Source organism: Ascaphus truei, chromosome 8 (genome assembly GCF_040206685.1).
Source record: "Ascaphus truei isolate aAscTru1 chromosome 8, aAscTru1.hap1, whole genome shotgun sequence".
NCBI classification, from domain to species: domain Eukaryota; kingdom Metazoa; phylum Chordata; class Amphibia; order Anura; family Ascaphidae; genus Ascaphus; species Ascaphus truei.
Genome location: NC_134490.1, coordinates 100,870,757 through 100,883,187, shown reverse-complemented (window position 1 = coordinate 100,883,187; position 12,431 = coordinate 100,870,757). Strand labels below are relative to the sequence as shown.

Below are 12,431 nucleotides of genomic sequence, written 5' to 3'. Positions count from 1 at the left end.
GGTAATGCAGTTGATGTGGTCTACTTAGATTTTGCAAAGGTTCCACACAAGAGTTTAGTGTACAAAATAAAGCACTTGGTAAACATATTTACACCTGGATTGAAAACTGGTTGAAGGATAGACAACAGAAGGTTGTCATAAATTGAACTTTTTCAGGTTGGGCTAAAGTTGTGAGTGGAGTACCTCAGGGATCGGTACGGGGACCCCTGCTTTTTAACTTGATTATTAATGACCTTGAGGTTGGCATCGAGAGCAAAGTCTCCATCTTTGCTGATGACACTAAATTGTGTAAGGTAATAGAATCAGAGCAGGATGTAATTTCTCTCCAGAAGGACTTGGAGAGACTAGAAACTTGGGCAGGTAAATGACAGATGAGGTTTAATACAGATACATGTAAGGTAATGCATTTGGGAAACAAGAAAAAACAGGTGACTTACAAATGAAATGGAGATAAATTAGGGGAATCCTTGATGGAGAAGGATTTAGGAGTGCTTAGCAATAGTGCCCAAATTCATGATCTAGCTGCAAAGGCAAACAAGATCTTATCTTGCATTAAACGGGCAATGGATGGAAGGGAAGTAAACATAAATGATGCCCCTTTATAAACATTAGTAAGACCACACCTTGAATATGGAGTACAATTTTGGGCACGACTCCTTAGAAAAGACATTATGGAACTAGAGAGAGTGCAAAGAAGAGCCATCAAATTAATAAAGGGGATGGACAATCTAACTTATGAGGAGAGGCTAGCTAAATTAAATTAATTTACATTAGAAAAGAGGCGTCTAAAAGGGGATATGATAACTATATACAAATATATTCGGGACAGTAAAAGGAGCTTTCAAAAGAACTGTTCATCCCAAGGACAGTACAAAGGACTCTGGGGCATCCCTTTAGGTTAGAGGAAAGGAGATTTCACTAGCAAGGAAGGGTTCTTTAAAGTAAGGGCAGTTAAAATGTGGAATTCATTACTCATGGGAACTGTGATGGCAGATACAATAGATTTGTTCAAAAAAAGGTTGGACATCTTTTTAAAAAGGACAGATATACAAGAATATACCAAATAAGTAAACATGGGAAGGATGTTGATCCAGGGAGTAATCTGATTGACAATTCTTAGAGTCAGGAAGGAATTTATTTTTCCCCTTATGAGATATCATTGGATGATATTTAACTGGGTTTTTTTGTTTACTTTTCTCTGGATCAATATACTCTAAGTATGGATATAGGATAAAGTATCTGTCATCTAAATTAAGCATAGGTTGAACTTGAGGGACGCATGTATTTTTTTAACTTCATCTACTACAGGCATACCCTGCATTAACGTACGCAATGGGACCGGAGCATGTATGTAAAGCGAAAATGTACTTAAAGTGAAGCACTCCCTTTTTCCCACTTATCGATGCATGTACTGTACTGCAATCTTTATATACGTGCTTAACTGATGTAAATAACGCATTTGTAACAGGCTCTATAGTCTCCCTGCTTGCGCACAGCTTCGGTACAGGTATTACTGTTCAGGACGTGATGACAGGCGCATGCGTGAGCTGCCGATTGCCTATTGGGCGATATGTACTTACTCGCGAGTGTACTTAAAGTGAGTGTACTTAAAGTGGGGTATGCCTGTACGTAACTATGAAAGCAGAAAAACGAATACAGACGGTGACCTACGCTGCCCCTGACCTTACACCTGCTGTTCAGACCAAAGACTCTGAATCTCTTTCCTCTATATCATCCTGGATAATTCAAACTCAACTCAACCTTAATATGTTGAAGACAGAGTTCCTCATGCTTCCTCCCAAGCCTAGCTCTACTGCCCCCTTCCACATTACTGTTGGCTGTACTATCATACACACAGTATCACAACCACACTACATAGGTGTCACATTTGACTTGTCCCTCACATTTTCCTCCCATAACATTGCAAAGATACGCCCTTTCCTCTGTCGCTCTACTGCTAAAACTCTAACGCAGGCCCTCATTTTCTTTTGTCTTGACTATTGTAACCTTTTACTGTGCGGCATTCTGCTTCTCACCCATCTCGATATGTATAAACCAAGTATCATCTGCAGATTATAGTATTGGCAGATATACCCTGCTCAAGCGAATGAAGAGGGATTAATACCCCAAACAGTATAGGGGAAGGGTGGTGCTCACAGGGAATAAATGATAGACTAAGTGAGAGGAAAGAAAGAATCCCTATATTGTGGCACTTAGAGAGTGCACCCAAACTAAAACTTAATAGTTATTGATTAATCTTAAAATGATAACTGTTTGGAATAACCATAGATGCAGGACAAATTGTTATTAAAATAAATAAAAAACCGGAGAGGTGGGGTAGTACATAGGGGAATTATATATAAACCCTATTGTCAGTCTGTTAGCCCTTGAATGGTTTGTAAGTGTTAGAGAAGTATCACACAGGTAAGTAAGGTGAGGATAATGTTATATCACTGATCCCTTGTGGGAGCAACCATAAGCTTACAAAGGAGAGAATGAATATAGCTATACAGATAGACACATATGTTCAGGGAAGCTATAGAAATAGCCCCAAGTCTATCTAAGTAGCTGATCTCTAACTCAATATATTTGGACACAAACTCTTTATTTAACATTGACTGACACTAAAGTCTGGGTGCTGTTGCTGCCCACTAATGCAGTCTACGAAGCACCCAGACGTACACAAGCCCTCACCACTCCGACAAGCCGACGTCACGTGATGGTGATGTCAGACGTACCCTACGTACGTTTCACCATGACGGGCTTCATCGGGGGCAGGTTCCAAGTGAAAACGGTAGGTTTTTATACCATAATGTTGCCATGGTGATCGATCGTTGCCAGCATATTATTGGTAGTGGCTCATGGCCAATCCTGGCTCACCACAGCTAGATACTCCCTCTGAGAGGGAGGGAAGTAGGAGGAGTTCATTCCTCTATTAGATCTCACCCATCTCCCCTACAATCTATCCTAAACGCTACTTCTAAAATCACTTTACTCACTCTTAAATCTGTCTTGGCATCTCTACTGGTCAAATCTCTCTCCTGGCTTCTTATTAAACTCTGTATCACTTGCACAATTCTCCTCCTCTCTTTTAAGGCTATACACTCATCTGCCCCTCCTTATACAGTAGAGGCAACTCTTATTCTAACAAAAACCAGTGGCAATTCCCCAAAAGACCCAGGAAACACCCAGGTACATTCTGAATACATGCCTTAAACTTTCCTTAAACTAGCCCCAGCATTTCTGCATTGATTAATGGCCTATCAGATTAACAGCAGGGGTCCCTGGCAGTCCCATTCAAACTGAATTGGACTGCCAGGGATCCCTGCTGTGTTAATCCTATGGGTCGTTAGTCAATGCAGAAATGCCTTAAACGTGCCTCAAACTAGCCCAGAACATACCCAGCACATACCCAGAATGTAACCCAGCTAGTTTACGGCAAATGTTAGAATAAACGTTGCCTCTACTGTATATTAGCCCAAAATTCTCGCTATACAACTGCCCGACTCTTGCTTTCTGCTCAAGGATGTCTTCTGTCTACCCCTTTTGTATCTAAAGCCCTCTCCCACCTAAAATCTCTCACTCACTGCCCCACACCTCTGGAATGCCCTTCCCTTCAATATCCGACTAGCACCCTCTTTCTCCACCTTTATGACTTTAACCAAGCATATGGGTAGCTCTGCTGGCTGATACTATAAATCTCATATGCGCCAACTTTGGCCTCCTGCGGACACGCTTACCTGAACACTCTCCTACTGTCTCTGTAAATTCTCCCCACTCACCACTTAGATTATAAGCTCTTCGGGGCTGGAACTCCTTTTTCTATTGTTTTAAGGTCTGAAGTGCTGATTCCTATTATGTGTTTTAATATTATGTCATGTGTATTGTAAAGTGCTATGTACCTGGGTGGCACTGTAAAAATCAAGATATATACAGTACATATGTATGTGTGTATGTGTGTGTGTGTGTATATATATATATATAGAGAGAGAGAGAGAGAGAGAGAGAGAGAGAGAGAGAGAGAGAGAGAGAGAGAGAGAGAGAGAGAGAGAGAGAGAGAGAGAGAGAGTATATACACAATGTTAATATATATATGTATGTATTTTGATAGATCTATTTCTTTATATATGTGTATGTATATATAAGCACAAAAATATATTTAAAAAAAACTAAAAATATGCTGCAAATTCATACTTTGTATAGGAACACTGGAATATTGGAATAATTTATTGAATCCTCTCTTTAGCTTTGTCCCAATATCCCTTTTATTTTGTACTTGAAAATGTATAAATCCAGGAGAATTTTTCCATAGGGTATAATTACAAAAAATGATACCGGCACTCCCAACCCATAATGTAAATGAATAATTAACTAAACTAATATTATCCTACTATTTCCAAACATTCCAAACCAATATTTATCTCGAACATACAGTAAAAATATAAACGGCAATTGGCATCTCATGTGTATGTAAAATGTTAAATAGATGTAAAATAAATTATTGAACAGTGACTAAAATAAATGTGTGAAAAAGAGTTACATCAAGATGTGCACGAGAGCAGCATCTAATGATTAGGTGCCTTAAAACATTCATCTTTCATAGAGAACTGTCATGGCTGTCCTCTCCTTCAGCTCATGAATTTAGGGGTTAATGCACAAAAGGCATTGATGTGACATATGTGACTATGCATATTTATTGAATGTATACAATTTAGAGTCATAGGTTAATACACTGATGTGTTTATCATTAGCCTCTCTGCATCTGTAATCACAGTAGGGAACAGCAGACTTACCTGACTTGTTGCTGATGTTGCTGGAAAAGCCCTTTTCAGCAGAGCCGTAAATCAGACAGTGGCTGACACATACACACGCATAGCACAGAGCTGTTGGAATGCTGACTGGGCACCTAAAGAAGTGCTACCCAGTTTTCCAAATTGAGATGTAAGCTAGCCCCTAATTGGTCACTGCACAACACCATCTGATTGGGCAGTGATATTTTCCTGCCTGTTGGCTTTCTTGTTAGAAGGCAGATTCTGTCATTTTAATAACAGCTTTAGAACTAAGAATTGGTGTGTCTGAGCCTAAAGGCTATTCCGACAGTACGACTATAGTTTAGAAATAAAGATTGCTTTCTAACCACCTGCATAGCCTGGTGTTACATATTCCCTCACAGCCATCAAAGGCAAACACTCAATATAAAGAATACTGTCTACACAAGATTGCTGTCTTCTTTAATCTAAAATACAACTGTGCAAAACAAAGGTGTAATCCTACTCAAAATCAACTTTGAGCTAAACAGATGATATGAAAGAGAGGCGAGTTACAAGTATGTTTTCCAATACAAATCTAAACACTTGTTTAAATATGTAGTTAGAATTATTGCCACTACCTCAAGGAGATTCTATTTTTGCAATTTAATTTCCCAGAAAGCCATGCTTATCCCTTCCTTACTATTTATTGTCTCTCCCTCCTCATTGTGGCAATGGCATAATCACATTAGAATAAAGGCTTCATTTGATTCTAGTTGCCACGTTCTATATCATTCTTTGCATTAAAAGAAGAATTAAGCCACTATACAAACGGTTATACTTTAATATATAATATCCACGGTTGTCAAAAAGAAATAATGGTGTTGCATTGTACAGTATGCACACATATTGTCCAGTACCGAAATTGGCAGTATTGCACTTGCAGCACCTTGGACAGCTGTCAAGAACTGACTTATTTAGCAACAGTATCATAGGTAGCTTGTGATTGGTCAAAGGCTGGGGCAACCATCATGAAAATATGGTGATAGCTTTAGCTACAGTACAGGTCAACATTAGCTATTTTGCATATATGTTAATATATTCTGCCTTGTTAATCAGCATTAATATTTGGCAATATTATTATTTTTATGTCTAATTCACTTATCAAGTATATATTAAATAAAATTGCAATTTCATTTGGATTACAGCTTGCGTGTACTGACTGATCCGTGTGGTTGATTTGAAGTGCGGGTTGTTTAAAGTATGTGCAGTTAGAACCAGAAGGAAAGGGAAGTACTGGGTAGACTAGCAGGGTTGGCTGTTTTTGGGGAGTGTGCAGTGGCTTAATTTATTTTTAAAGTGTGCTGTAATTTGAAGCCTGTAACTTTCTTTTCCCTTTCTCCTGCCTGAGGCAGAGTGGGTGTGGTTGGTTAATTGGCTGGCCTAACACACCAGCAGTGGGTGGGGTAAGTTAATAGATAACCTAACACACCAAATGGGTGTCCCTATTTAAACAGAGGCTTCTAACGAATCCTGAGCTTGCGTGTACTGACTGATCCGTGTGGTTGATTTGAAGTGGTGGTTGTTTAAAGTGTGTGCAGTTAGTACCAGAAGCAGTTTGAACAAGGAAGCGGTTAAACAGGGTATAGTATATTGAAGTACAGTTTACTGTTAGTACTTCTAAACTTCATAGTTGCTTGAATGAGCAGGATTGAAAATGCCACTCAATGCACATCTTGCCACATGTATGTGCACTTGGAGCAGCTGTTCCAAGGAGCATACCGCTGTGAGAGGTGTGATCGGGTGGTCTCTTTAGAATCAGAGATTGCTGATCTGAAGAGGCAACTTGCAATATTGAGGGACATTGGCAATCTTGAAAGGGAATTAGAGCTCACTGAGCAGGCCCATGCTTTGACTAGTGGTGCAGATGCTGGCGCTGTTAGTGAGGAGCAGGTAGGTAGCTTGGTTGCCATTAGTGAGGAGCAGGTAGGTAGCTGGGTGACAGTTAGAAGGGAAAGCAGGGGCAATAGGAAGAGAGGCAGGTCGTTTCTGAGCTGACACATCCCAATAGATTTGCCATGTTGAGTGAAGATATTGGGAATGTCGGGGCAGAAATGGCAAGGCTGGGGGAGAATAATTCCTCTAGCAGCCAGGGGAATAGTTCCTCCAGCACAGTGGGGACTCAGGATGCTCAGATACAAAGAAAGATTGTGGTGGTAGGGGACTCCATTATTAGGAAGATAGATAGGGCAATCTGTTGCCGTGACCGCATGAACCGAACAGTTTGTTGTCTCCCGGGTGCTCGGGTTTGGCACATTGCGGATTGGATAGACAGATTGTTGGGGGGGGGGGCTGGGATTGACCCGGCGGTCTTGGTACACGTTGGCACCAATGACAAAGTTAGAGAAAGATGGAGGGTCCTAAAAAATGATTACAGGGATCTAGGCAAAAAGCTTAAGGCAAGGACCTCCAAGGTAGTATTTTCTGAAATACTACCAGTGCCATGCGCTACCGCATGTCGCAAGTCAGAGATCAGGGAGGTTAATGCATGGCTAAGAAAGGGGTGCAGGAAGAAGGGGTTTGGGTTTTAGACCACTGGGACTCCTTTTCTGAGAGGTGCCATCTATATTCTAGGGACAGATTGCACCTCAATGAAGAGGGATCTTCTGTGCTAGAGAGGAGAATGCTAAACTAGGATGGAGGGGGGAGGGGAATGAAACAGATAATTAACTAAATGGAATAGAGGAGGATACAAGGTGGTATGGAGGTAGAATGAGGGCAAGTGCGAGTTTGACAAGCAGTGAGACACCCATAGTAAATACAGATAATACTAGAAAACTTCTAAAGACTAAACCAAGTGGGCGCAGAAAGGAAGGAGCAGATAATAGTACAGGCTGAAAAAACTTAAATGCATGCTTGCTAATGCAAGAAGCCTGACAAATAAAATGGGGGAGCTTGAATTAATAGCTGCAAGGGAGCAGTATGATATCATAGGCATTACTGAAACATGGTGGGATGAAACTCATGACTGGACAGTTAATTTAGAGGGTTATTCCCTTTTTCGGAAGGAATCGAACAAATAGAAGGGGAGGTGGAGTATGTTTATATGTTAAACCGGATCTAAAACCTATTATAAGGGATGGTGTTTATGAAGGGAATGATGAAAATGTAGAGACTTTGTGGATAGCAATTAGCAGTGGAGGTAAAAGTATTAAGAAAATGTTTGTGGGAATATGCTATAAACCACCAAATATCTGTGAGATTGAGGAAGCTAAAATACTTTTGCAAATGGAAAAGGCATCAAAACTGGGTCATGTTTGCATAATGGGGGATTTTAATAATCCAGACATAGACTGGGGCAATGAGATTAGCGTTACAACAAAAGGAAACAGTTTTTTTGGGGTGCTTAAAGACAATTATATGACCCAAATTATTGAGGAACCAACCAGGAGAGGGGCAATACTGGATTTGGTCATATCAAACAATGTAGAAGTAATAACAAATATTCAAGTCCTGGAACATTTGGGTAAAAGTGATCATAGCATGGTCTCATTTGAAATAAATGATCAAAAAATAGATTTCTTGGGTTCAACAAAGACCTTAAACTTTAGAAAGGCAGATTTTAATAAACTGAGGTCTAATCTAGTAGTAATACAATGGGATGATGTTTTTGCAGGGAAAAATGTAGAAGAGAAATGGGCAGTCTTTAAAACATTGTTAGAAAACACACTTATCAGGTGCGTAATAAGTATAAAAGAAATAAGTAAAAACCAATGTGGCTAAATAAGCAGGTAGGGGAGGAAATGGACAAGAAGTGGAAGGCGTTTAGATTCTTTAAGTCAGAAGGGACGGAGACATCGTATCAGAATTATAAGGAATGTAACAAAAATTGCAAAAGGGCAATCAAATTAGCAAAAATGGATAATGAAAAAAGGATTGCAATAGAATGTAAGGTCAACCCTAAAAAGTTCTTTAAGTACCTTAATAACAAAAAAATGAGAAAAGAAAATAGAGGACCCTTTCAGTGTGAGATGGGTAGGCAGATTATTGGAGATAAGGAAAAAGCTGAGGTATTAAACAAATTCTTTGCCTCTGTAATTACCAGGGAAGAATCAAGTTCAATAGTAGTGCCGCAAGAGGAAGCCACAACCTCCATATTAATGAACAATTGGTTAACTGAGGAATAAGTTCATAAGCGACTTGAAAAAATTAAAGTAAATAAGGCACCTGGCCCCGATGGCATACATCCAAGAGTTCTCAAGGAGTTAAGCTCAGTAATAGCCAAACCATTATATTTAATATTCAAGGACTCCATTTCCACAGGCTCAGTACCACAAGATTGGCGTAAAGCAGATGTGGTGCCTATATTTAAAGGGGGAGCTAGATCACAACCGGGAAATTACAGACCTGTAAACCTGACTTCAATACTAGCGAAACTACTTGAAGGTTTAATACGGGCTAATATTCAGGAATACCTAATGGAAAACAAAATTATTAGTAATAGTCAGCATGGATTTATGAAGGATAGATCTTGCCAAACTAATCTTATTTGTTTATATGAGGAGGTAAGTAGGAATTTAGACCAGGGTAATGCAGTTGATGTGGTCTACTTAGATTTTGCAAAGGCTTTTGATACGGTTTCACACAAGAGGTTGGTGTACAAAATAAAGAAAATTGGACTCAGTAATAATATATGCACCTGGATGGAAAACTGGTTAAAGGACAGACAACAGAGGGTTGTCATAAATGGAACTTTTTCAGGTTGGGGTAAAGTCGTGAGTGGAGTACCTCAGGGATCGGTACTGGGGCCCCTGCTTTTTAACTTGTTTATTAATGACCTTGAGGTTGGCATAGAGAGCAAAGTCTCCATCTTTGCTGATGATACTAAATTGTGTAAGGTAATAGAATCAGAGCAGGATGTAATTTCTCTTCAGTAGGACTTGGAGAGACTGGAAACGTGGGCAGGTAAAGGGCAAATGAGGTTTAATACAGATACATGTAAGGTTATGCATTTGGGATGCAAGAATAAAAAGGCGACTTACAAATTAAATGGAGATATATTGGGGGAATCCTTGATGGAGAAGGATTTAGGAGTGCTTGTAGACTGCAGGCTTAGCAATAGTGCCCAATGTCATGCAGTAGCTGCAAAGGCAAACAAGATCTTATCTTGCATCAAACGGGCAATGGATGGAAGGGAAGTAAACATATGTTGCCCCTTTACAAAGCACTAGTAAGACCACACCTTGAATATGGAGTACAATTTTGGGCACAAATCCTAAGAAAAGACATTATGGAACTAGAGAGAGTGCAGAGAAGAGCCACCACATTAATAAAGGGGGTGGACAATCTGACTTATGAGGAGAGGCTAGCTAAATTAGATTTATTTACATTAGAAAAGAGGCGTCTAAGAGGGGATATGATAACTATATACAAATATATTCGGGGACAATACAAGGAGCTTTCAAAAGAACTATTCATCCCACGGGCAGTACTAAGGACTTGGGGCCATCCCTTAAGGTTGGAGGAAAGGAAATTTCACCAGCAACAAAGGAAAGGGTTCTTTACAGTAAGGGCAGTTAAAATGTGGAATTCATTACCCATGGAGACTGTGATGGCAGATACAATAGATTTGTTAAAAAAAAGGTTGGATTCTTTTTAGATGGGAAAGGTATACAGGGATATACCAAATAAGTATACATGGGAAGGATGTTGATCCAGGGATTAATCCGATTGACAATTCTTGGAGTCAGAAAGGAATTAATTTTTCCCCTTATGAGATATCATTGGATGATATGACTCTGGGGTTTTTTGTTTGCCTTCCTCTGGATCAATAAGTAAGTATAGATATAGGATAAAGTATCTGTTGTCTAAATTTAGCATAGGTTGAACTTGATGGACCTATGTCTTTTTTTCAACCTCATCTACTATGTAGCTATGTAACTATGTAACTATGTAACTTCTTATTATCCAAAGAGGCCGGCTTGGCATGCTAAACCCTACTGTAGGTGCTTCTAAAAGTTCAACAAAAAGGTTGACATACATAGGGGCGTAACTACATCCCCCCCCCCTGCAGAAATCTTGATAGGGCCCCCTAAACAAACACCACAAAATAAATGTAGTTTCCACTGGGCTCCTCATGTCAGTGGCTTTGCGAGCACTCCCAATCTCACATACCTTGCTCTCATTCCCCCCTCTGATCCTCACTGTCCCCACTCTCATCTTCACACTCACTCCCGTGACAGTCCCTCTCTCTCGCCCCATGTCTCACTCTACCTCACTCTCTCTCCCACCCCTCTCTGCCCACTCATTCACTCTCCCCCTCATACAACCCCGCTCCTCACTCAATTCCACACCAGACACATTCTCTCAATCACCCCCCGATACACACACACACTCAACCCACCCACCCCTCAATCACAACACACACTCACACTCTCAATCACAACACACACCCTCAATCACAACATACACCCACACACTTAATCACAACGGAAACACACACTGACAACACACACATATATTCAATCATAACACACAAACACTCAATCACAAAACACAGTCACACACTCATTCACAACACACACACACACACACACACACACACACACACACACCACCCATCCACACACACCCTCAACAGCAACACACACTCACACTCTCAATCACAACATACATCCTCAATCACAACACACACACATACAGTCACACACTCACCTGGGTGGGGGAAGTACTAATCATACACACACTTAAACCCACCCCCCCCCCCACACACACACACACTGTGACAGTGAGGAGGTAACAAGGCTCAATAATAAAGGTTAAGCCCACTTGGTTGCACCTGATCCCTGTTTTGGGGTCCTAGAGTGTCAGCTCTTGGACCTGGCTGCCGCACCTGCATTACTGTGACTGTGTGTAAATTATGTGACAATAAAGAAGTTTTGTGCTTTTGCCTTTCCAGGAGTGCCAGCAAGCAGAGATTGCTAGGCTAGGAGTTCAGGGTGGTTTTTCCGGAGAAAGTCTTTTCAGATTGTGCCTATGTAGCGGGGTCCCCGAGTAACGGGATACCCCAAAGATGTACCCGAAAATCAGGTGCAATTCTCGGATACATTGAAGCACAGTGCTCCGGTCAAAATCCTACCCTGGAAACGTTCTTGCGACTCAATGCCAGGAGCCCCTGCTTCAGCACAGACCAGAAAGGTAAAAAAGGGCATAGGGGATAAAGGTATCCCCAGAATGGTCTATAGTAGAAGGGGGGGATGCCCAGTTCATGCCCAAGTCACCCTGATCCTGGTATAGGGGTTCAGGGGGTGCTTCAGCTATGTGATAAAGCTGTGAGTGTTTTATTTGTGTGCCAACTGTAAAGTCAGGTTTCTACAGTGTGACAGGGATAAGGCTAGTAAGAGTAGAGAGTATTTCTTCTTATTCTATCCCGGCCACCAGAAAGGGTCACATACATTTTTACAGTAGCACAAGATACAGTGTAAAGGTATATTTTATTAAAGGATTATATTTAATACGTATATATGCTGGTAATCTGTATATAAACTGTAGGATTTCCAAGTCCTGGGTTCCGAGAGACCAGTTGGCCACCAGGCGTGGTGCTACTGTGTCTGTTCAGGTCCCGGACTTGAAAGCCTTAGGGATGCCATGGTGTTAGAATAGGCGGGGTACTGGAGTTACACT

At 40.7% G+C, this 12,431-nt stretch overlaps 1 protein-coding gene across 1 annotated transcript in view; it reads right to left on the bottom strand.

Annotated features, from left to right (window-relative positions):
• The window catches only part of ZNF365 (zinc finger protein 365), a 143,792-nt gene extending 138,877 nt beyond the window's left edge, over nucleotides 1-4,915 (bottom strand). Inside the window, exon 1 of the mRNA XM_075612973.1 lies at nucleotides 4,794-4,915. The gene's annotated coding sequence lies outside the window, so the exon portion shown is untranslated. The remainder of the gene's footprint in view (nucleotides 1-4,793) is intronic.
• Nucleotides 4,916-12,431: the final 7,516 nt, after the last annotated feature.